Source organism: Macaca nemestrina, chromosome 12 (genome assembly GCF_043159975.1).
Source record: "Macaca nemestrina isolate mMacNem1 chromosome 12, mMacNem.hap1, whole genome shotgun sequence".
Lineage (NCBI taxonomy): Eukaryota > Metazoa > Chordata > Mammalia > Primates > Cercopithecidae > Macaca > Macaca nemestrina.
The window spans coordinates 53,658,408-53,681,864 of NC_092136.1; the positions used below are offsets into that span (position 1 = coordinate 53,658,408).

The 23,457-nt window shown below is 48.5% G+C and overlaps 1 protein-coding gene across 36 annotated transcripts in view; it reads right to left on the reverse strand.

Annotated features, from left to right (window-relative positions):
• The window catches only part of LOC105486894 (microtubule associated monooxygenase, calponin and LIM domain containing 2), a 260,006-nt gene extending 241,316 nt beyond the window's left edge, over positions 1-18,690 (reverse strand). For 13 of the 36 annotated variants that reach the window (XM_024794445.2, XM_024794448.2, XM_024794447.2 and 10 more), the window contains exon 1: positions 1,653-1,808. The gene's annotated coding sequence lies outside the window, so the exon portion shown is untranslated. Of the gene's footprint in view, positions 1-1,652; positions 1,809-18,502 lie in introns of those variants that run through there. The other 23 variants (XR_003019235.2, XR_003019231.2, XR_003019234.2 and 20 more) reach the window with 8 other exon arrangements.
• Between the last annotated feature and the right edge of the window lie 4,767 nt (positions 18,691-23,457).

The following is a 23,457-nucleotide window of genomic DNA, read 5'->3' on the forward strand; positions in this document are numbered from 1 at the left end:
ATCCACTACTCTCGACTAGGGGGAGGATAAGGGGTTTGCAGGTTGAACAACTTGGCTAACCTAGTTCACTTCAACTGTTTTGCCAAAGAAGCATCCCCTGAAATCCTGGTGGAGAGCATCTTTCTGAGGCTGGGAGGCTCTAGTCAGCACGCTGTGGGGCCATAGTCCTGCACACAGCACACCACTTCCCACAGCCATGAAACAAGAGCACTCGACTTACAATGACAGGGCCAGGACCTGGCTCAGACACTTGTTGTGTGACCTTGGGCACCTACCATACCTGAGCCTCTTTCCCCATCTCTAAAATGTGGAGGGCAAAACTTTTAGCGTTTTTGGAGAATAACCATGAAATTGGCTGCAAAAGTGCCACAAGACAAGACCTATTGCCCAGTAAGCACTTAATAAATCCGCCTTCTCTCTGCATGAAGAAAAGTGAGTTCTTATTGTATTAAAGTCTCCACGGCATCACGCAGGGCTGCCCTGGAGACTGGAGGCCCACTTGTTAGGTCGACTGCCACTGGAGAGGGGGAGCAGGGCAGAGTAGGTGCAGGGGTCAGGGAACCTGGCACAAACATTGGAGGGCCAATTCGCCTCTGGCTTTTCTCCCGTGGGACCTGCCCACAAGGGGCCTGGCTAGTGACTTTATTCTTCACCAAAATCATTGTAGATTGTAGTTAACAGGCGACAACGACAGCAAGAGAGCCGGCACACTGCTCTAGGCCTGGCAGGGCCCTACAGGCTTCCAAATAAAAGTTCTTTCCGCCTCAAAAACCCAGGCCTCAGAATAAACAACGTGGAAGGAGACATACGTTTACTCTGGTTTCCACATCCCCTCATCCCCATCCAGTAAAGGCTGTTCCCAGCTCTGCCAGTGAGGATGGCGGTGAATAAAAATTAACCCCACCTGCCCCGTCTGGTCCAGCAGCGGCTTAGACGCTGTGGGCAAGATTCCACCTCTCCCCGGGACCAGCCAGGCACCCACAGGGCGGGCGCCGCGGACACCCTGTGGGGGTGCTCCTGTGCCTGGAGCGAGCGCGGGCTACTGGGGATGCAGGGGACGCGATGCAGAGCGGACAGTGCCGCGGCCCCTCGGACCACCGCCACGACCCCATCCCGACTCGGCTCCAGATCGCAGCCTGCCAGGCCACTGACATTTGGCCCAAGTTAACTTCCTGTTACTAAAGAGGGAGGGGACAAGGGAGGGGAAAAAGGGCGCCCAGTGAAGAGCTGGAACGGGGGCGTGCAAGGCTCGGAGCCCCAGTCCTGGGAAGTTTGGGGATGGTCTTCTGCCCGGTGACAGGCGGCACTGCAGGCGCGTCACTCCCACCCCGTTGTGGCGCTTGGGATTTTCTAGGCTTGGAACTGCAGGGTTTGGGTGTTGCGGGGCGGAGTAAGGTAGTTCGGCGTGCCGGTGGGAGGCTTTTATTGCGTTCTAATTGGTTCAGAGGCCGGCCAGGGCCGCCCCGGGCTTCCCGGCAGCGCCACCTGCTCGCTGTGCGCCCCGCCGGGTGGGTTTGAGGCAGGGGATGCTGCGGCCGCACCTGACCCTCCCGGGCGTCGGACAAGCCGCAGAGTCCAGCCGGGGCTGGCACGGTCCCCACCCGCGCCCGCCCGCCCTCCCCACCCGGAGGCCAGCGCCGCCCCCGCCTTACCGAAAGTCGCACTGGCTGCCAGGCTCCAGGTCAGCGCCTGCCTCCGCCCTGGCCGCGGGCGCAGCGATCGGGCCCCGCGGGCCACTGGCGGAGCTGGGAGCAAGCGAGGCGGCCCCGCGCAGGCTTAGCCAGCCGAGCGCCTGCGGTTCTGCGCCGCGCGGTGGACCGGGCTGGGGAACGCCCCCGACAGCGGCGCGGCCAATGACAGGACAGCACGGAGCGCGCCCCGCCCCCGTGGGGCCGGCTGTCACCGCCGCGGCCGCCGGCGCACGTGGGCTGTAGCCCGGCCCAGAACGCAGGGAGTGGCCGGGCGCTCCCACCCTGACACGCGCAGGTCGGAGACCAGGGGAGGGCTGCTGGGAGCGAGGCGTGGTAGCGCTGCGAGATGAAACCCCGGGTGTTGGTATGCGGGTATCAAGGGAGCGGCGAGGGCCTGGGCCTCACGCTCCTTGGTCTAGGAAGCTGGAAAGCAAGCCACCGCATCCCCTTTTGGACATGGGGGAGCGGCATGGCACTTCTAGTACCGACTGTGTACGTCCTGTGGACCTCCCTCTTTACTTGGCTCCTTGACCACCCTGAGCTTCCGCAAACCTCCTTGCTCACTAATAGGATCTTCCCCTTACCTGGCCGTGCTTAGGCTAAAGCTAGTGGGAAGGGGGCGGTGGTGCAGACTACCTGTGTTACCCTTGGTCAGATCACCTAAACACCCTCTACCTTTGGCTGTCAGATCCCTATCTTAATCTCTGCTCTGCCCACCTTCCCGGGTTACCCTTACCTCCCACAGCTCCAGAGAGCAACATTCACAGACAACACAGTGTGAATGGAGTGGGGCCTAGTGAACACTCGGAAGCACTCTGTAGACTACAAATACTATAAAACACCTTCTGTTTAAATGGGTCTTGTAGCAGTTATCATGAAATGGGGATCTCCATGGGCAGAAGCCATGTCTGACTCACCTCTGGAACCCAGGGCACAGGGCTTGACCCAGTGTGAGCATCAGTAAGTGTCCTTTGAACTGAGCTACCTAGGCAGAGGAAAACAGGCAGACTGGAGCACTGAGAAACAGTATTGTGGCTGCAGGCTGCTGGAATTTCCCCAGCACAAGGCCACCTCCAGGAGACACCACGTTCCCTTGCCAGACAAGTGCAAACAGGAAGTTTGCCTCCCCAAACCTGCAGCTTATTATTATTATTTTTTCTCTACTCTACTTCTTGCCATGTAATCCTACTCTCAGCCATTTGGTGTTTACCAGGGATTGTCCTACCTGGCAGCTCTCTTAGCTCTCTCTTCAGAATTCAATCAACTTCCTGTAGATGAACTTTCCAGCAAAAACTGTTCCTGCCCAATTTGCAAGGCCCAGTCAGCTTGTACTCTCAGAGGGCCAGCACTCCAGGCTGATGGAAATCTGCCTGTGATGCCAGCTTGGGTAGTGCCCTTCACATGTGATCTCATCTAAGCCTGGCTTGACAGGTGTGTATTTTATCATCATCCTGTTTCACAGATGTGGAAACTGAGACCAGTGAGGTAAAACAACTGGTCAACGTCACATGGTTAGTAAGTATCAGTCTGGATTTGAGCCAGATCTGGCTCCAGAATCTACATGCCTAGCCACTATGTACTGGGGTCTCTACAGCACTGCCCATGCCTCTAGGGTACTGGACAGGTCAAGTCTAACCCTGAAAGAGCTGCTCTGGGCCTGACCCACTCCCAGTCTATTCAAACCATCTGTCGAGCTCAGGCCAGGGCACTGTAAGGGAGAGGAGACTCCACTGGGCTGGCCCTACCTTATTTGGAAGAGTGATATAGAAAATACAAGGCAGTGAGGAACTTCAGGAAGCAGTGTTACATCTGTCCCTACCTTGACTGCACTGGACATAAAGTCTCTTGCTATTGACCTGTACCTGAGACACCCATGTTGTGGATAGAGATGGAGATAGAATCATTCATTCATTTAACAAACCCTTCTGCAAACCAAATGTGGTCCCTGCACTCACGTAACTTATAATGCAACAGATGAATAATCAGAAGTATACAATGCTGGCCAGACGTGGTGGCTCAGATCCGTAATCCTAGCACTTGGGAAGCTGAGGGCAGATCACCTGAGGTCAGGAGTTCAAGACCAGTCTGGCCAACATGGTGAAACCCTGTCTCTACTAAAAACACAAAAATTATCTGGGCATCATGGCACATGCCTATAATCCTAGCTACTCGGGGGACTGAGGCAGGAGAATCACTTGAACCCGGGAGGTAGAGGTTGCAGTGAGCTGGGATCATGCCACTTTACTCCAGCCTGGGCAACAGCTAGACTCCATCAAAAAAAAAAAAAAAAGAAGAAGAAGGAGAAGGAGAAGGGGAAGAAGAAGAAGAAGAAGAAGAAGAAGAAGAAGAAGAAGAAGAAGAAGAAGAAGAAGAAGAAGAAGAAGAAGAAGAAGAAGAAGAAGGAGGAGGAGGAGGAGGAGGAGGAGGAGGAGGAGGAGGAGGAGGAGGAGGAGGGGAAGGGGAAAGGGGAAGGGGAAGGGGAAGGAGGAGGAGGAGGAGGAGGAGGGGAAGGGGAAGGGGAAGGGGAAGGAGGAGAAGGAGAAGGAGAAGGAGAAGGGGAAGAAGAAGAAGGAGGAGGAGGAGGAGGGGAAGGGGAAGGGGAAGGGGAAGGGGAAGGGGGAGAAGGAGAAGGAGAAGGAGAAGGAGAAGGGGAAGGAGAAGAAGAAGAAGGAGAAGGAGAAGGGGAAGGGGAAGGAGAAGGAGAAGGAGAAGGAGAAGGAGAAGGGGAAGGGGAAGGGGAAGGGGAAGGAGAAGGGGAAGGGGAAGGGGAAGGGGAAGGGGAAGGGGAAGGAGAAGGAGAAGGAGAAGGAGAAGGAGAAGGAGAAGGAGAAGGGGAAGGAGAAGAAGAAGAAGTGGTGCACAATGCTTTGGGAGCTGTGTTCTTTATTACTCATATTTTTTTCTTTTACAGTTTTATCACCTTACCAATAGCACAACATTCTCCCTTGGTATTAAAACAAGCTTACTGCTATTTCAGGAACACTGTGGGCCAACCAAGTTTAACAAAGATAGCATTGCTCAGCACAGAAGTTGAAGCAACTTAAAAATTAGAAGTTACCAATGCATTCCCAGAAACTTTGCCTCCTTTCCCCTACCCTACTCCCAATCTTTTTAACTCAGGGGGCTCAGATAAGAAAGACTCTTGCTGGGTGGGTCTGAGGGCTGAGAGGTGAGCTTTTCCTTGGATGCAGGGCAACCTGGGAACTGAGAAGGGCTAACTGTATGGAGGGAAATAAAACCTGGGGACTTCTTGAGCCAGTGGCCAGAGCCACTCACCACCTCACACAAGCCACCCTTGCTGACCATCTTCCTGCAGTGTGAAGAGGAGTGGGTTAAGGATGTCACAACTCACCTTCCTCTGGACTAAGCAGTCACCATGTGATATCCTGCTGGGCTGTGACTATGTCTAGGAGTTATACAACTCAGCTCTTCAAATCTAAAGTTAGGGCAAACTTTAGAGGAATATTTATCTAATCCTTTACCTGGCAAATGAAAGAAAAGAAGAGGCCAGGCGTGGTGGCTCATGCCTGTAATCCCAGCACTTTGGAAAGCTGAGGTGGGTGGATCACCTGAGGTCAGGAGTTCAAGACTAGCATGGCCAACATGGTGAAACTCTGTCTCTACCAAAAATACAAAAATTAGCTGGGCATGGTGGCACACACCTATAATTCCAGTTACTTGTGAGACTGAGGCCAGAGAATTCTTGAACCCAGGAGGTGGAGGTTACAGTGAACCAAGATCACACCACTGCACTCCAACCTGGGTGACAGAGCAAGACTCCTTCTCAAAAAAACAAAAGAGTGAGAAGAGAAAAGAAGGAGGGAGGAAGGAAGGAAGGAAGGAAGGAAGGGAGGGAGGGAGGGAGGAAAAGAGGGAGAGAGGGAGCAGAGGAGGAAGGGAGGAAGAGAAGAAAGAAGAAGGAAGAAAGGAAGAAAAAGAAAAGAAAAAGAGGCCAGGTGCAGTGGCTCATGCCTGTAATCCCAACACTTTGGGAGGCCAAGGCAGGCAGATCACCTGAGGCTAGGAGTTTGAAACCAGCCTGGCCAATATGGTGAAACCCCATCTCTACTAAAAATACAGAGCTTAGCTGGGCACCATGGTGCGGACCTGTAATCCCAGCTACTCAGGAGGCTGAGGCAGGAGAATCGCTTGAATCCAGGAGGTGGGAGTTACAGTGAGCCGAGATCACACCACTGCACTCCAGCCTGGGCAACAAGAGCGAAACCCCATCTCAAAAAAAAAAAAAAAAAGAAAGAAAGAAAGAAAAGGAAAGAAATGGAGGCCCAGAGACAGAAGGACACTTCTGATGGTCACAGAGTGAGTGAATAAGTGTGTTCCAGGCATGCAATGTCCCTTTCTCACTCTTAGCATGACAGACAAACTAACTCAATCTCTTTATGCAGCAGGCTCAATAGTCTATATTTAATAGCCACCTCCTCCCCAGGCCACTTTTCCAGGATGCTGCTTGTGGAGGTTGTCTGGGAGATGCAGATGGCCACTTAGCATGAGAGGGAGGAAGGGAAGGAAGGCCCAGATTCATCCCTAAATATAGTTTCATCTCAGACGGAAGCAATGGCCTCCACAGCACTATGCATGCCTCCCCCTGAAAAAACCCAGCTGGTGCTCGAGGGCACCATCGGTTATCCACCTGATGGTGTTCAGAGGACTGTGGGGGTGGCAATTCTGGCTTCTTTTGATTTCCAGCCTAGCAATATGCTTGAAGAAAGGTCAGAGTTGAACTAAGTGGACTCCTGATGAGAGATTTTCTGTAATGAAGCCAGGGTGCCTCTCAAGACGTTTGAATGGCAGAGAAGACAGTTGCACCAGGCTCTGGATCTCTTCCTAAATGCCATAGATCTCGAGAAGGGCAAAACAATGAGTGTGGTTCTCACTGGCTTCCTCCCCAAGCTGCTATCAAAGGGCTTTGGTCTTTCAGAAGGAAGAGGAAGACTGGTATCTGGACAGAGTCCAGTGACCTTGTTAAATGATGAGAAAGGGCTGATTGGCCCCAGGAACCTTGGGAGCTGTCTGTGGAGGATTTTCTAAGCCAGGAAGTGGAAACATTTGTATCTCCCACAGACAGACTCAGCAGTGTGTGAGAAGCAATATCCCTGGGGCCTTGTTCTAGCTCTTTATCATCTTCATAGACCTCAGAACAAACTGCTTGTTCATGGATAAAACATCTAAAAGTTTTCAAGGTCACTAAAAACTCATCAAGCCTACCACACTTTAAGTGGCTTTTCCAGAGGTGGTTTAGAGAAAAATGGCACCGGTCTGGGACCTGCTGAAGTCAGTAATGCCCTTGGAGGCACCCCATCATGTTGGGGAATGTGTGCACGTTGCCAGCAATGGTGAGAAAGTCAGTTCTGGAGAGCAGAGAGCTGTGGCTGCAGGCAGGAGGTGACATCCCAGCCAGATACAGCAACCAGAGCAAACAGAGACAGAGCGGATGTGCAGAAAAGAGGGGAAGAAACATAGGGTCATGTAAGTAGTCTGGCCTTAGCCCCAGATAGACTGGGGATTCACAGACAATTGTGAAATCCAGGGGCATAATATAATTCTGACCTCTAGAGATCAAACAATGCCACAAAACCCAGAGCACCCTCATGGCAGGCTGGGCCATACCTGCAGCCTGGGCAGATTCCTGGCCACATAAACCCAAGCCCATTCCAGAACTGCTGTAACTGATGGAGCTTGGGAGACAGCTTTCAACTTGTACTTCCAAACCCTCTCCAGAACAGCTGGCTAGAGGCAAGGACAGGAATATTCTTCTCTGTTCTAATCCAAGGAGGGAACTCAGTCAAGTTCATCTGTCTATCCACCCATCATGTGTCCACCCCAGAAATATGTACAGTACAGTTAGGCTGCAGGTATCATAGCCAAGTCATTAATAGCACAGGCTCTGAAGTCAAGATGACTGGGTTTGAATCCCAGTTCTGCCACTTATTAACTGTGTGACCTTGAGCAAGTGACTTAACCTCCCTGCACAGCAGGCAGTAGGGGAATAGTAATGGGGAGATGCATGCTAGAACAGTGCCAGGCACATAGTAAATGATATGTAAGGGTTTGAGTAAATAAACTTGGTGATGATACCACTAAGGGTATAGAGAACTAGAATCTATAGGAGGCATCAATTCTGTAAGCAAATTCTGGTCAGGGACTTGCCTAGTCCCCAGCCGCAGACTTGTGTATGTGTTATAAAGGCAGGTACTATTTTCATTCACTCCTTAGAGATGAGAAAATGGGATCTTGGAGGAGTGAAACCCCTGGTCCAGAGTCTCCTAGGGGCCAGCATCCGGCAAAATGAATCGAACTGGTGGACTTCCAAGCCAGTGCTCTTTACACTTCCCAATACTGCCTCCCCAGATCTGTCTGGGGTACTGGGGGACAGCGAGGAGGCTGAGGGGAGTGGGAAGACTTCACAGAGATGGCATTCCTTCCACTGAGCCGTGAGAGATGAGTGGCAGGCAGATGGGAAGGAGTGTGGTGAGTGCTCAGGACAGGCAGCAGCTGAAACACGGAATCAGAGATGAGGGGCAGAGCAAGGAACTGCAAGAGATTCCTTCATTCATTCATTGAGCAGATGCTGATTGAGTGCCTGCTGTGTTCTACGCACTCTTCTTGGTGGAGGGGATGCAGCAGGGAATAAAACATGAAAGCAATCCAAAATGAAGCTAGAGAGGTGGCAAGAACCACACAGGGGACTGTGGAAGCTAGTTGTTGTATGTGGAGGAGGGAATTAATTGGCCAGCTCCTCCATTCCTGCTTGTTTTGGTAACATCCCTGCCCTCCTGGCTACAGAAATGGACACAGTTCCCAGGCCTGGTCAACCATCAAGCCCCAGTGGTGATCAGTCCAACAGCCAAGCACCTGGTCCAAGCGGAATTCTTTAAGACCAATGTATAGATACAGAGTGAGAGAGGCCCTCTTTCCATGAAAGTTAGGGCTACCAACAATTGTGTGCCATGTGCAATGGACCACAAACCTGACCACAAGAAGAGAATGAGAGAAAGAGACTCCTGTAACTGAAGACTGCAGAGGTGAAAGCTCCAGCCACCTTTCTCTGAGGTTGTCTCAGCTCTGCCCTCCTCTCTGTTGGCTTCTTTCCAGACTGGTTTTCCTCATGGTAGCAAGTGCCATTGCTCTCATTGCTGAACGCTTCCTTATCCACAAGAATATTTCTGGCCCAGCATTCCAAGCATGGTCCTGAGCTTCATCGGATTGGAGTGGGTCACATGCCCAGTTGAACTGGTGCCATAGCCAGAGGAATGGAATGTGCTGATTGCCCATGCAAGTCAAGGTCCCCTCCTAGAGCTGGGGTGGGCTCAGCTTCCCTGAGACACCTGGGGTGCATGGGAAAAGGGGAACATCTGAGTGAACGCTGAGAGCAGTTAGGAAGGAAGGAAGGACACATGGATATATGTCAGGTAGATCTAGCACAGGCAGTTGGTTTGCATATATGCCACTGACTTTCTAATGCAAACATCTCGGACTCTGCCTGAGGGCTCTCCCCTAGCTTCAGCAGCGAGCTCAGCCAATGCACCGGGCAGACCAGAAATACAGGTGATTTAACGCCACAGGGAGCAACCTTCAACACAGTGTGGGCAAGGGTTTGTGGATGTATACCCCTAGTTTCTCACCCCTCAGTGTGAGAAATCTTAAAGGTGGGTTCTCTATCTCTACCTCTGTCTCAGAGAGCCCCAGCAGGACTGGGCCCCACGTGTCACAGCAGTAACCTGTATTGGCTTTCTCCCTGTCGCTTCTCCATCACACTTCCCCGGTCCCTTACTGGTGCTTCCTGTGGTTACTTCCCAATAAACTGCTGACATTCAGACTCTTATCCCAGGGTCGGCTTTTGCAGGAACCCACCTGAAGATAGGAGCAACTCATCTGTGCCCCTGACTTTAAAACTCTTCAGGAGGCTGCTCTGTGTGGTGTGCAACATTGTAACCTCAGTGCACACTGCTTAAACAGCACCAGTGGGCGCCACTGCATCCAGCTAACTTTTGTATTTTTAGTAGAGACAGGGTTTCACCATGTTGGCCAGGCTGGTCTCAAACTCCCGACCTCAGGTGATCCGCCCGCCTCAGCCTCCCAAAGGGCTGGGAGGTGTCAGGAAATGTTTGTTGAAAGAATAAAAGGAAACTATTTAAAACAAACAAAAAATAGACTAGACAAGTGCTTGTACAACCCAGCCACTACTTCTCTAATGAGTCTGAGCCCTAGTTATAGACCTGGGCCCATATGAAATTTCAGAAGAATTTCTACTTTTTACCTCTGGGAAAGTTACATCATCCTGACCTCCTCCCCTATTATCCCCTCCCCACCCCTACTTTCACACATCAGCCCTCACAGTAAGCTTCTAAGTGCAGTACATTTTGTAGTGGATTAATACTTTTAAATGAAAATTAAGTTCCTACCTAACTACTTTTCTCTTAAAAGCTTTCTCCTAGGAACAACTCAGATGCCAAGAGACAACCTAGGGCAGCCCTGGCTCTGATTGGTTCAGAGGGGTGTTCTCCTCCTTTTCAGGTGAACGAGGTGCACAGGGCCATTCCAAGCATTGCTGTGATGGAGCCAAGTCCCCAGATAGAAAAGCCCAAACCAGCTTCACTGGTCAAACTCCCGTGAAAAGAGTTCAGCCTCCAGCAACCTGGATTCCGACCTATGTGCTCCCTAATGGTGTGACATGGAGCAAGCCAGTAGATGGAGATAATAATGCTGTCTTTGGAAGATCAGAGCACAGATCAAATAAGATGGCATATGTAAAGGCTCTCAATTAATGTTACTTGCCTTCCCTCCTATTTATAAGTGTAGTGGCTTTGTATTATAGCAACTTGCTAAGCTAGACCTGTTTCCCAGAATTTCCTTTCCTGGATGGTTCTGAATTAGGACTGGCCATAAGGGATATTTGCATGAAATTAGGAAGGATGTTTTTTTCTGGTTTTTTTTTTTTTGTTTTTTTTTTTTTTGTTTTTTTTTTTTTGAGACTCCATCTCACTCTGGTGCCCAGGCTGGAGTGCAGTAGCACAATCTCAGCTCACTGCAACCTCTGCCTCCCAGGTTCAAGCGATACTCCTGCCTCAGCCTTCTGAGTAGCTGGGATTACAGGCATGCGCCACTGCACCCAGTTAATTTTTGTATTTTTAGTAGAGACAGGGTTTCACCATGTCGGCTAAGCTGGTCTCAAACTCCCGACCTCAGGTGATCCACCCGCCTCAGCCTCCCAAAGGGCTGGAATTACAGGCATGAGCCACTGCGCCCAGCCATAGGAAGCAATCTTTGTGCCAGGTCAGCACAGGTCACCAGGCAACACTGCCGCTCACGTATTGCTGGCATGGGGCAGTTGCCAGGCTTCCAGCTCCTGCAGTTCATGCAGATTCTCCTCCTTCAGCTTTGCTGAATCTAGGGCCAGGTGCGGGTTCACTTATTTGGTGAAATGTGCAACCTTCTTCTAAGGGTCACCACATTGTCCAAGTCAGAGGTGATGAGAAATAGACAGGAATTCCACCTTCTCCTCAAGGGATCCATTTGTCCAAGTTTCAGCTGGCTCTTGATTTGTCCCTCTTCATATTGGGTTTTCTTCTCACCTGATGACCCTGTGGATCTATAGCAATCCAAGTCCACAAGTAAACACTGAGGCAACAGCTTTCTGCAATCTCTTTGTCAGCTCCCACAATTATGTGAACTCTAATTCCTATAGTAATTCCCTCTTCTACATACTAATGATCTTGCTTCCCTGATCAAACCTTAACTGATACAATAGGTAAATAGAAACTGCCATTTTTCAAGAGCCTACAATGGGCCCATATATTACCTTATGTATCTTCACAACATCCATATAGCAGGCTGAGATTTTTAACCCCATTCTACACTTGGAGAAACCAAAGACCAGGGTGGTTAAGTCATAGGAACAGGCAGAACTAGGATTCAAACCCTGGTCTGTCCATCTCCTGAGCCTCAGCTCTTGTCACTTCATCACTCTGAAACATATCACAAGTACATATCTCATTAGCAGTAAAAATGCTGCAAATGTGATACATACTTATTAGAAATAGGAAAAACTTTTAGATATATCCAAAGACATTACCAAAGGAGTGGCAAAAAAAAAAAGGAGGCTATCTCCCCCACAAAAGATAGTAAAACACTGATGAAAGGAAATGAATTGTAGACTTGCTGGTCATCAGGTAAGTGGCAGATTGGGCAAACTGGTTTAGGCAATATCTCAAGTGCAGGGGTCTGATCCTTCTGTGTAAGGCAAGGCTGAAAAGAAATTTGACTTCTGGCAGAAATGCAATAGTTGTTTCTCTGCACAGTTTACCACTCAGCATTCTTCCCGCTGGCCAACAATCTCTGACAGTCCAACTGGGAGAAAATCAAAGAAGCCATTGAGTGAAGGCTGCGCTGGGTCTGTGCCCGAGAGTCACAGGATCCCAGAACAAAGTGGGAAGGCACGAGCCACAGCGGCCTTCTAAGAATGCCTGAGCGGCCAGCCCTCGAGGTTTTCTATTTCCCTAAGGACCAAGGGAAGCATCTTAGAACAAGGCTATAGCTGCTCTGTTGACCACAAAGAGCAAAGCAAATTTATGTTGCATGGCTCACTCTGGGCAGAAGATGGGGAATGGGAACTGGAAGAGGGGCAGAGGGAGGACCAGGAAGGAGATAGCATGAAACATCACCCTATGGATCCAACCTGTCTGTCCATTCCTCCCCTATCCCTCCTGAGCTCGGCTTCAGGCTTAGTGCTCCCCTTGTAAAAGGCCCGCCCTGTTCCTTTCCACCCAGTGAGAAGACTGTGGTCACCACCTTGGAAAGTCTTCCTTATTGCCCCAGTTCATGCTCCTTCCACATTCTGCAAACAGACTCACCCATGTCCCCGTGAAGTTTCACATCCTCGCTAGTGGTAGCTTACATGCCTATGACATCTCCTTCAGAGAAGCGCCCTATCTCTAACATCTTCTCCTCCTTGTATTAAACATAGGCTTTGTCTTTTTTATAATCAAAGCTGTGCCCAATTAAAAAGGTCAATCTAAAGGAATAAGGTAAAAATTAAAAAAAGACATTCTCATTATCCAGGGATTGGGGCCATTACACCTTGGAGAATATGGATCAATTCACATTATCAACATATGCACTTATGAAATCTTGTAGTTGTAGAGGCCAGATGAGAGGGCTAAGGGTTTGGGTGTTGTAGTTAAACCAGCTTGGGGTGAAATCTCAAATCTAGCTGTATGACCTTGGATAAATGAGTCTCTGATCCTCAGCTTCCTCTTTCATCGAATGGGGTAGTGAAGTTGTTATAAAGTTGTCATAAAGTTGGCCAGGTGCAGTGGCCCACGCCTGGAATTTCAGCACTTTGGGAGGCTAAGGTGGGCAGATTATTTGAGGCCAGGAGTTCAAGACCAGCCTGGCCAACATGGTGAAATCGTCTCTACTAAAAACACAAAAATTAGCCAGGTGTGGTGGCACACACCTGTAATTCCAGCTACTCGGGAGGCTGAGGCAAGAGAATCTCTTGAACCTGAGAGGCAGAGGTTGCAGTGAGCAGAGATTATGCCACTGAACTCCAGCCTGGGTAACAGAGCAAGACCCTGTCTCAAAATACAATAAAATAAAATTCAAAGTAAATTCACAGTGTTGTACAACCACCACTATCTGGTTCCAGAACATTTTTCTTTCTTATATGGGAGCTGCTTCACACATAATTTCAGAACATTTTTATCACCCCAAAAGGAAACCCACGCCCATTAAAGTCACTCCACTCCCCCTTCCTCATAGTCCCCAGCAACTGCTAATCTGCTTTCTGTCTCTATGGAAAAATCACTATCTTTTATCTTCAGACTTTCTCTCTCCTTTAGTTTTTCCTGCAGCATTAATTGTAGTCAAACTTCTCTCATCAAACCAAACTAAAAAAAAGGAAACAAATCACAAAAAGAATGAAAAAAGATTTGACACATCTACTTGAGCCACTGCCCTGTCTCTTACCATCAAACTTCTTTAAGAGTGATCTATCCATACTTTTTCTCTCTGCGTCTTCCAGTTTCACTCACCCTAAACCCCGTAAGTTGGCTCTTGTTAGGATGACAGAGCCCTCCTAGTGGTCAAATCCCTGTTAGAGAGCCAAATATACTTTTGGCTTTTAACTTCCTTAATTTCTTTGCATCATAGGACATAGCTGACCACCCCTCCTTGAAACTCTCTCTTCCCTTTCTCTTTTTTTTTTTTTTTTTTTTTTAGAGACAAGGTCTCACTCTGTCACCCAGGCTGGTGTGCAGTGGCGCAATATCAGTTCACTGCAACCTCTGCCTCCCCAGCTCAGGAGATCCTCCTACCTCAGCCTCCCAGGCAGCTGGGACTACAGGCATGCACCACCACACCTGACTATTTATTTTTTTTATTATTTGTAGAAATGTGGTTTTGCCATGTTGCCCAGGCTGGTCTCGAACTCCAGAGCTCAAGTGATCCTCCTGCCTTGTCATTCCCAAGTGTTGGTATTACAGGAGTGAGCCACTGTACCCAGCCATCTTCCTTTGTTTCCCAAACACCACCGCTCCACCTCAATTTTCTATGCCATAAGAGCTTCTCTTCCTGCTCTTCTCCCTCGATGTCTCTCCCTGGGTGACCACATTCCTCACCCCTGTCTCAGCTATCATATGGGCACTGGAATTCCAGCTGTCTCCCAAATTCCAGATTCATGTTCATCTGCCCTTGGATGTTGCTTCCTGGATGCCTTCAACACATCTCAAAGTCAACCTGTCCAAAGTGAATTGTTCAAAACCCTCTTAATGATCTACATTCCAAATCTCACTGATACTATCACCACCCACCCCATTTCCCGAACTAGAATTCTTAGTGCTTCTTCTGTGGTTCTGTGGTTTCTCTCTTTGCCTAAATCTTCTAAGAGACTGAGTTGCATTCTGTAACCCAGGCTGGAGTGCAGGGGTGCGATCATAGCTCAATGCAGCTTCGAACTCCTGAGGTTCAAGTGATCCTCACGCCTCAACCTCCTGAGTAGCTAGGACTACAGGCATGAACCACCACATCCAGCTAATTTTTTTCTCTCTCTCTTTTTTTAATACATAGGGTCTCAAACTCCTGGGCTCAAGTCACACTCAGATTGCTCCTTCCTACTGTGCTATCCCTAGCCTTTTCAAGCAAACCTCCATTTTAGCATTTGTCACACAGTATGATCACTTACCTGTCTCCTATCCTCTCACCTTGGCCTGCAAAGCACTGGGATTACAGGTATGAGCCACTGTACGCAGCCTATACACCTTTTAAAAAAATTCATGACCAGGTGCAATGGCTCATACCTGTAATCCCAGCACTTTGGGGCTTAGGCAGGAGGATGGCTTCAGCCCAGGAGTTCAAGATCAGCCTGGCCAACATAGCAAAACGCCATCTCTATTAAAAATACAAAAAAAAAAAAATTAGCTGGGCGTGGTGGTGCATGCCTGTAGTCCCAGCTTCTCTGCAGGCTGAGGCACAAGAATCACTTGAACCTGCGAGGCAGAAGTTACAGTGAGCTGAGATCTTGCCACTGCACTCCAGCCTGGGTGACAGAATGAGACTGTGTCTTGACAAAAAAAAAAAAAAAGAGTTACATATGTTTTTTCCATAACTGACAGAGTGGTATTTTAAAATACGAAAGTCATCTTATCATTCTCCTATTTAAATGCCTCTACTCCTAGAAAATACAGCAACTCTCCTCTGTATAGCCCTGACTACCTCCTCACCCTCATCTCCCTACAGGATCTGTTACAAATCCTCCATTCTCTACCACAGGCTTCTAGGTGAGGCTGCCTCCAATTTCTGGCCCCAGAGGCCGGACACATGACTAGATTAAACCACCAGCAGTCTCCACCTCTGTGGCCCCAGTCATTGGCTCAAGCCCAAACCAGAGCCAATGAAATGCAATGCTGGGTTTTTGAGATATAAGAACCTCAGACCTCTTCTTTGCACAGGATGTGAAGGAAGCAGGAACAGAGATTGGAACTGCTGCATCTTGCAACCAAGGGGAGACTTAGAATGCAGCCATCACTGGGAAAAAAAGAAAACATTATCCTGGTAACATCTTTTGAGACCTGGATCAAACCCTTTCCGGAACTATATAGCCTTTGGCCATCTTTTAAAAATTTAATGTAAGCCAATACACAGCTCCCCTGCTTTATGGTAGATACATCGGTGCATGGTAGATGCCTGACAGTGATAACTTAAGCCTACCCTAAGAATGACCCTGTGAAACAAACGCATCTGAATGTGTGTTTAGAGTTCTGAGCTAAGGAATCCCAGAGTGGCCAACCCAGAGATTCATTCCTTATCTATGATGAACATCTGAGGCCCCCAGCCCGGCTACAATTCCATACACGGGATCCAGGCCCATTTGAGGGGTTAAATGAAGTTTGTCAAGTGGAGGTTGTTAGGGGGAGGGTGTTAAGTGAAAATGCTATGTAAACGGCATGGTTTTGCTGAGGCTGGTGCTATCTCTCTGGGAGTCGATAGGGGTTTGACACAACACCTCCTTACCCACTTCATTTTCTATTCTTAAGACAGTTTGAGCTGGGCTTTGTGTTGTTACCAACCAAACTCCCTACTCATTACCCTTGAAGCCAGTGTTTCCCAAATTTTGCCGAACATTAGAATCACCTGGAGAGCTTTTACATCCCTCCGCCATGTCAATTAAGTCATAATACCTTGGGGTGGGAGTCAGGAACTGGTAGTGTTGAAAGATCTCAGGTGATTCCAATGCATGGTGAAATTCAGGAACCACCACTATGAGTAAAGTGAGCTGCTTCCTCTGGGCTTCCCTCGCCCCCTGCCCACCGATTTACCAGAGCTCTTCTTACACTATATTGCAGGCCTGCCTCCCCTTTTGGACTCCGAGCATCTCAATGGCAGACTCATGTCTCTCTCTTGTCTTGCACATGGTAGACCTCCAATAAGTGTTAAACAATGAAGAAATGAATGAATCAATAAATGAGACAGGTCCATGCAACGTTCTTGTGTATTTTTTCATTCAAGTACCTTGTAATGGGCATAAGGTGGGGAAAAAGCTCTAAGAGCGTACCTTTGCCCAAATCCTGGTTATCCAGGGCAAATACTCTACTGTTCAGTGACTCCTTGTCCTCGTCCATAAAATGTAAATAATAGCACTTACATCACAGTGATGTTGTCAGGCTTCCATAAGTCAATACATGTAAAATTCTTAGAACGTTGTTTGCTATGTAGCAAGCAATGAGATGGTAGAGACTGAGTATAGCTGGCTCCTTGCAGAATCGCTTATGACTGGAAAGGGACACAGTGTGGGAAGAAGCAGAATAAAGAGTAGTTTGCAGTATTTTCATTTGTAGGCTGCAAGCCTTGAGCATGTTTAGAAGCTAAAAGGAAGAGCCAGGTGAAAGGGGGAAACAGGTGTGGAGAGAAGCAGATTCAATACCCAAAAGAGCCAGACCTGCAGTAGGTGGGGAGATGGGTCAGGAGCAGAGGGGACAGGATGAACCAAGGACCAGAGGGGTGTGGAAGCCTCAAGACAACAGGAATCACAGAGAAGACGGATGCACAATATTCACACCTGTGTGTGCTCTGGGAGTTGTTTTGCTTCTCACGCAGTTTTTTAAGTTAGGTGAATTTCATTAAGGTGGCTATGAGTTTACTGCACTGGGGTGGAGAACAAATTACTGCTTGGTGGCAGAACAAAAGACTTGTGAAGTTCTGCTGGACTTGCCCTGCCCACAATGCCGATAGCACACAACCAGGTGCTTTCAGAGCCCCTCAATAGAGCCTGTTATTTGGACCCAGGACAGGTGAAGGGCTTACTGTTTCGTATTATTCATCACAGAGCATTTCGATCTATTTTAAAGGAACTCTTCCTGCCTGAGGAGAGAGGAAAGCACTTCTCTATGAAGAACACAACTTTGTAACAAGATTCGTTGTCATAGAGCTTTACCTGCAGAGTGTTTGTTATTCAAAGCTTATGTGCTTATAAGTTTGTCAGCAGAATGGTTAGAGGCCTCTTTACTATTTTAGATAGTAAGTTTCCAGCCAAGGATGTCCTTGAACACTCCTCCACCCGTCCCTGCTCTGTCTCCTTATCTGTAAAAGAAGGGCATGGGCCTGCCTGCTTCCTTCCTCCCTCCCTTCCATCAACATGTATTTGTTTGTGCTCCTATCATAAGCAGGGAACAATGTAGGTGCTCTGGAGAGACCAAATAAAAAATAAAAAAAATAAAAACCTGATTCAGCGCTTGTCCCTCCCTCAGAGAATCTGCAGTTTTGCAGGGAAATTATAACCAAAGTCACTCCGTTGTAGCTGAGTTTTTTTCTTTTCTCTTTTTTTTTTTTTTTTTTTTAAGTTTTGCTCTTTTGCCCAGGCTAGAGTGTAGTGGCATGATCTCAGCTCACTGCAACCTCCACCTACTGAGTTCAAGCGATTCTCCTGCCTCACCCTCCTGAGTAGCTGGGACTACAGGTGTCCGCCACCATGCCTGGCTAATTTTTTTTTCTTTTTTCTTAAGTAGAGACGTGGTTTCACCATGTTGGCCAGGCTGGTCCTGAACTCCAACCTTGTGATCCGTCCACCTCGGCCTCCCAAAATGCTGTGATCACAGGTGTGAGCCACCGCGCCTAGCTGTAGCTGAGTTTTTCATCACTTCTCATTTAAATTCACTTTCAGTAGATTCCTAGTCCATCACTCTGACTTCACTCATTTTTCTGCCCACTACCTGCCAGAAGGATCTTTCTGAAGCACTTGTCCCGTGTGAATGCTGCCCTCCAGCCCACAATATGACAGTTCCTTTGTTTTCTTTACTCACGTGCTGCTCTCCTCATCCTTCAAGCCCAATGCCATGCTTTCTGAGTACTCACACTCTCAGCAGAATGGATTGCTCCTTCCTCCTGCGCTGTCCCTAGCCTTTGCAAGCACATCCCCGTTTGAGCATTGGTCACAGTATGATCATTTACCTGCCTCCTAGACTGGGGAGGACTGGGCCTTCATTAGTCTTGGTACCTCAGTGCATGACCCTTAGTGAGTGATGAATTAATGATTGTGAAGTCATTGAGTGTCATATGTGAGAAATAGACAAAGACACCCCTCCTTTTCCCCTCCCAAGCCATAATCAGGCTATTGGGGGAATCCTGCAGACCAGGGACATGGAGGATTTTTTTTTCCTTAATATTTCATTTTCTTTTCTTTCTTTCTTTCTTTCTTTTTTTTTTTTTTTTGGCAATGAGGTCTCACTATGTTGCCCAGGCTAGTCTTGAACTCCTGACCTCAAGTGATTCCCTCTACCTCAGCCTTGGAAAATGCTAGGATTACAGACGTGAGCCACCATGCCTGGCCATGCTAATATTTCAAACAAAAGGAAACAAAGTATGACATTGCAAACGCTCATGTGCCCACCATCCAGCTTTCATGAATCTTCTCCATTTGCCATATCTGCTTCAAATATTTTCTTCCTTTAAAGACATAAACATAGTTAATGCATACTCTGTGTCCCACAGGGATCCATTCCCTTTCTCTGGAATTTGGTGTTCATCATTCTAATACATGTTTTTATGCACTCACTACAAAGGCATATGTTTCTAAACAATGTTTTATACTTTTAAAAATGTTTTTAAACACCTTACCTTCACGAAGACTCCTGTGCGTGACATTACAATTTGTTTTTCCTGTCAATGTTACCCAGATACAGGTGAGCTTCTTTCTGTTCCCTATCTTCTGCTCCGTTGTCTGTTTGTCTATTTGTGAGATGATTCTTTAACATCAGTGCCTTTATAATGTATTTTAATAGCTGGCAGGCCAAGTCTCTCCTCCTTGTTCAAAGACATTTAAGCTATTCTCTGACCTCTCTCTTCCATATGAATTTTAGAATTAGCTTGTAAAGGTTTGTGAAATTCCTTATTGAAGTAGGCATTTCATTCAATGCATGTATTACTTTGAGAGGAATCCCCATCTTTACGGTACCGAGTCTTCCCCTCCATGCACCTGGTAAGGCTCTCCAGCTATCGAGACCTTTTGTGTGGGATGTGGCAGTGCACCCCAGGGCATCATTCCCAAGGCATTCCCAGCAGCAGAACAAAGAGCCTCTGAGAGACTTCTCACTGCGTGTGAGCAGAGACTAGCCAGCACTCCCCATCTCCCCATCTCCCCATCTCCCCAGCTACTGTGGAGCCTAGCCAGCAGGAACCAACTGCCAAGGTGAGGCCAACCCAGAGATGGCAAATAAGCTGAACGCTCGACTTCTATCGCCTCCAAATTCCACTTGCGGCAGATACTGCTAATCCACCCTAGTGCTCTCTTCCTCCAGACCCAAAGGCCTCAGCCTCCTTTCTCACATGGCACTTCAGGCAGCCCCCTGAATGAGTCAGGCACACCAAGTGAAACCTCTGTGAACCCAGCCTAAATCTCACCAAGCAGACAGGCATTTTCTGGGACCCTATGACAACCCATTACTGGTGGCTCTGAGGGGACTTCATGGGCCTGCACGGGGCTCTGAGCCCACCCTGTTCCACAGGCACACGTGCAGGCCCATCAGACGCATACTCCCCTCACCATTTTAAAGATTGCTCCCCCAGGGAGAAACAACTGATTTCAGGCAAACCAACGAGCTGAAAAGACTGAATGGAGCAATATTTTGCTGGGGGAACTGGTGTTGACTTTTCCTTCCAGCCACTAGGCTACTCTGTGTTTTTCAATGTGCAGAAGGCCTTCACAGCTGGTGCCTGAATGCCTGGTGGTAGATGCTATTTATGTCTCCTTCCTCCTCTTTTGGAAACAAATAATTACCATGTATTACAACAAAGATCACAACAGAGGTCTGTTTAGGGATCTCTGCCTTGCTCCCTTCTGTACCTTTTGTCCCAGCACCCAGTAGACACTTACCACATCCTGATGCAGATTAGAGCTCAGCAATGTTTGATGAGTGTCATGTGTCAAGCCTTAGGTTAAAGGATACTTTGTCCTACTTTGCACCACAGTGGTGGGTAAAATCTCCATTTTGCAGGTGAGAAACAAAGGCTCAGGGAGCTAAAGTGACTCCTCCAATCAGGGCTATGTAGCTAGTCAATGACAGGATTGTGAACCAAGATCTACCCACCTGTGACGGTGGAATCTAAGTTCAGTGCCACATGCTCATTGCTGCCTGCTCTGGAAGGGAGAAGAGAAGGGAAGAAGGGAATGAAAGGAAGAGGAGACACAGGGGCAGGGAGAGACCATGGAAGGAAGAGAGGGAAAGGAGGAAGTTGAGAAAGAGGGGAAGGGAGAGAAGAGGGCGTGAGGGAAGCTGGTGGTGGTGGAGGCTCCAAACCTGCCCTCCTCTTCCCTCTCCCAGAGTCTGTGTCCTGGGGGAGGTCCTATGAGTCTGGAAGCCCATTCCAGACTGATCTTGTATTTCCCTTGCAGTAAGAAGAGGAGGAAGAGGAGGAAGGTTAGGAATCCTCTCTGAAGAAGACATGGTTCTTGGAGGCCTGATTTGTATTGGGGAGAATCCTGAAACTAATCACTGAGGGAGCACTACCCTTTATGATGGGGACAGAAAAACCACAGCAACCCTATGGCCTCTAGTTTTGGAGATGGACTCAGCTAAAGACCAAAGGAAGCACCAGAAAGATGAACTGAAGAGTTTAATTTGGTTAAACATAAATAAAAATGAAAACCTCTCTAGAATATAGAAACTATCTCTAGAAGGCTGGGTGTCATGGCTCATGCTTATAATCCCAGCATTTTGGGAGGCTGAGGCAGGTGGATGACCTGAGCTCAGGAGTTTGAGACCAGCCTGGGCAATATGGCAAAACCTTGTCTCTGCCAAAAATACAAAAAATTAACCAGGTGTGGTGGTGTGCACCTGTTGTCCCAGCTACTCGAGAAGCTGAAGTGGAAGAATTGCTTGAGCCTGGGAGGCAGAGGTTGTAGTGAGCCAAGATTGCGCCACTGCACTCCAACCTGGGTGAAAAAAAAAAAAAAAGAAACTATCTCTCGGGGTGGAGCTCTGGGGAATGTTTTCTCTGTTCAAATGTTCTACCAAGCAGATGTATTACAGTGGATGTGATTCCCTTTATTTTGCTTGATTTGCTGGACATCGTTCAAAGGTCATCCCCAAGTGTCAGTGGACAGATAGGAAGGAGAGTATGTGCACTGAGGGCGTGGCTGTGGGCCCTGCAGGGGAGGCACTGCAGGGAAGGGCTGGCACTTCTGTGGGCTCAGACGCTCAGGTGAGTTGCCCATTACCTAAGGTGCATTGCTAGGGCATTCAGCCAGGAAGGAACCACTCTGGACTTGCGACTTCACTTTCCCCCCTCCCTCTCTCCTGTTCCCACCCCCAACCCGGCCCCCTTCTTTTTTTTATTTTTTTTATTTTTTTTTTAAGACAGAGTCTTACTAGGCCAGAGTGCAGTGGCACGATCTCTGCTCACTGCAACCTCCGCCTCCACAGGGGCTCCTTCTGATAACTACTGAAGGAATTCTATGAGGCTATCTCTCCCCCAAGCTCTCTGGGGAATGGGCTTAATTAAAAACCAGTCCAGTTTGCCCCTCAGTAGGAAACAGGGCAGACAAGATGTTGGTACCAAAGCAAGCCAAAAACCTAGTCAGTATGGGAGGCATCTGCCTTCTTCCTGTTGTAACCCTCTGGGCTCAGCTCTGAGACATGCCGGGACAGGAGTAGCGGGGGCCAAGGGCCCTCAGGAGGGTTAACATACTGGCTGCTGACCTGGCAGGGGCTCTCAGGCAGGTGGGCAGGGCTCTGACAGGAAGAGTCTCTGACTTTTGCCAAAGATACTTGTTTTCAGGTGGGTAACAGCATCTAGCTTCTGAAGGAACTTCCTGTTGGAAACAGGAAGTGGTTTTGGATTCAGGAACAGGGTGTGGTCTAAAAGGAAAAATGATAGGGGAAGTTGGCAACACCATAGAATCCCAGCTGAATGGGGTTGAGGGGACTTGTCACTCACTGGAAAACCTGGGGCAGAAGCTCAGTTACCCAGATTGCTCTGGGGAAAGGCTGGAGCTGAGAACAGAGGTGGAGGCCCAAGGCGGGGAGCCTCCTCAAGGAACCTTGGGTCATAAACACAGATCTTTTTCCTTTTTAATTATTTTTCAATTTTTTTAGTTTTACTTTAAGTTCCAGGATACATGTGCAGAATGTGCAGGTTTGTTACATAGGTAAACACGTGCCATGGTTGTTTGCTACACCTATCAACCCATCACCTAGGTATTAAGCCCAGCATGCATTAGCTATTTGACCTGATGCTCTCCCTCCCTCTGCCCCTGCCACAGGCCCCCAGTGTGTGTTGTTCCCCTCCCTGTGTCCATGTGTTCCCATTGTTTGGCTTCCACTTTTGAGCGAGAACATGCGAGGAGCACAGATCTTAACCCTTTTTCTCCCACTGCCCAGATGGGGTTCCCACTACAAGGCCAGGTCTAATTTCAGCAGCTCCTGGGCCTGGGTGAAGCTAAATAAGACAGCTAAAGATCTCTAGCTCCTGTGGGTAGGCCTGGCTGGGGAGAGCAGAAATTGATACCTTTAGTCTCACAGTGTGAGTAATAAGGTGAGAATCTCAACTTGAACCTGTGAACAATCTATTTTTTTCCTCCACAGCACCTAGTACTGGCAAAGCACTTGGCTTGCATTGCCTGGATCCACTCACTAATGAAATTAGACAATTGTATTTCCTCATACCCATGCTGAAGAATCCTTAGAAAAATGTGAAAGAGGAAACCAAGACACAGCGAGGTGAAGGGTACAAGCTCATTCATACCAGGGCCTTCCCACCT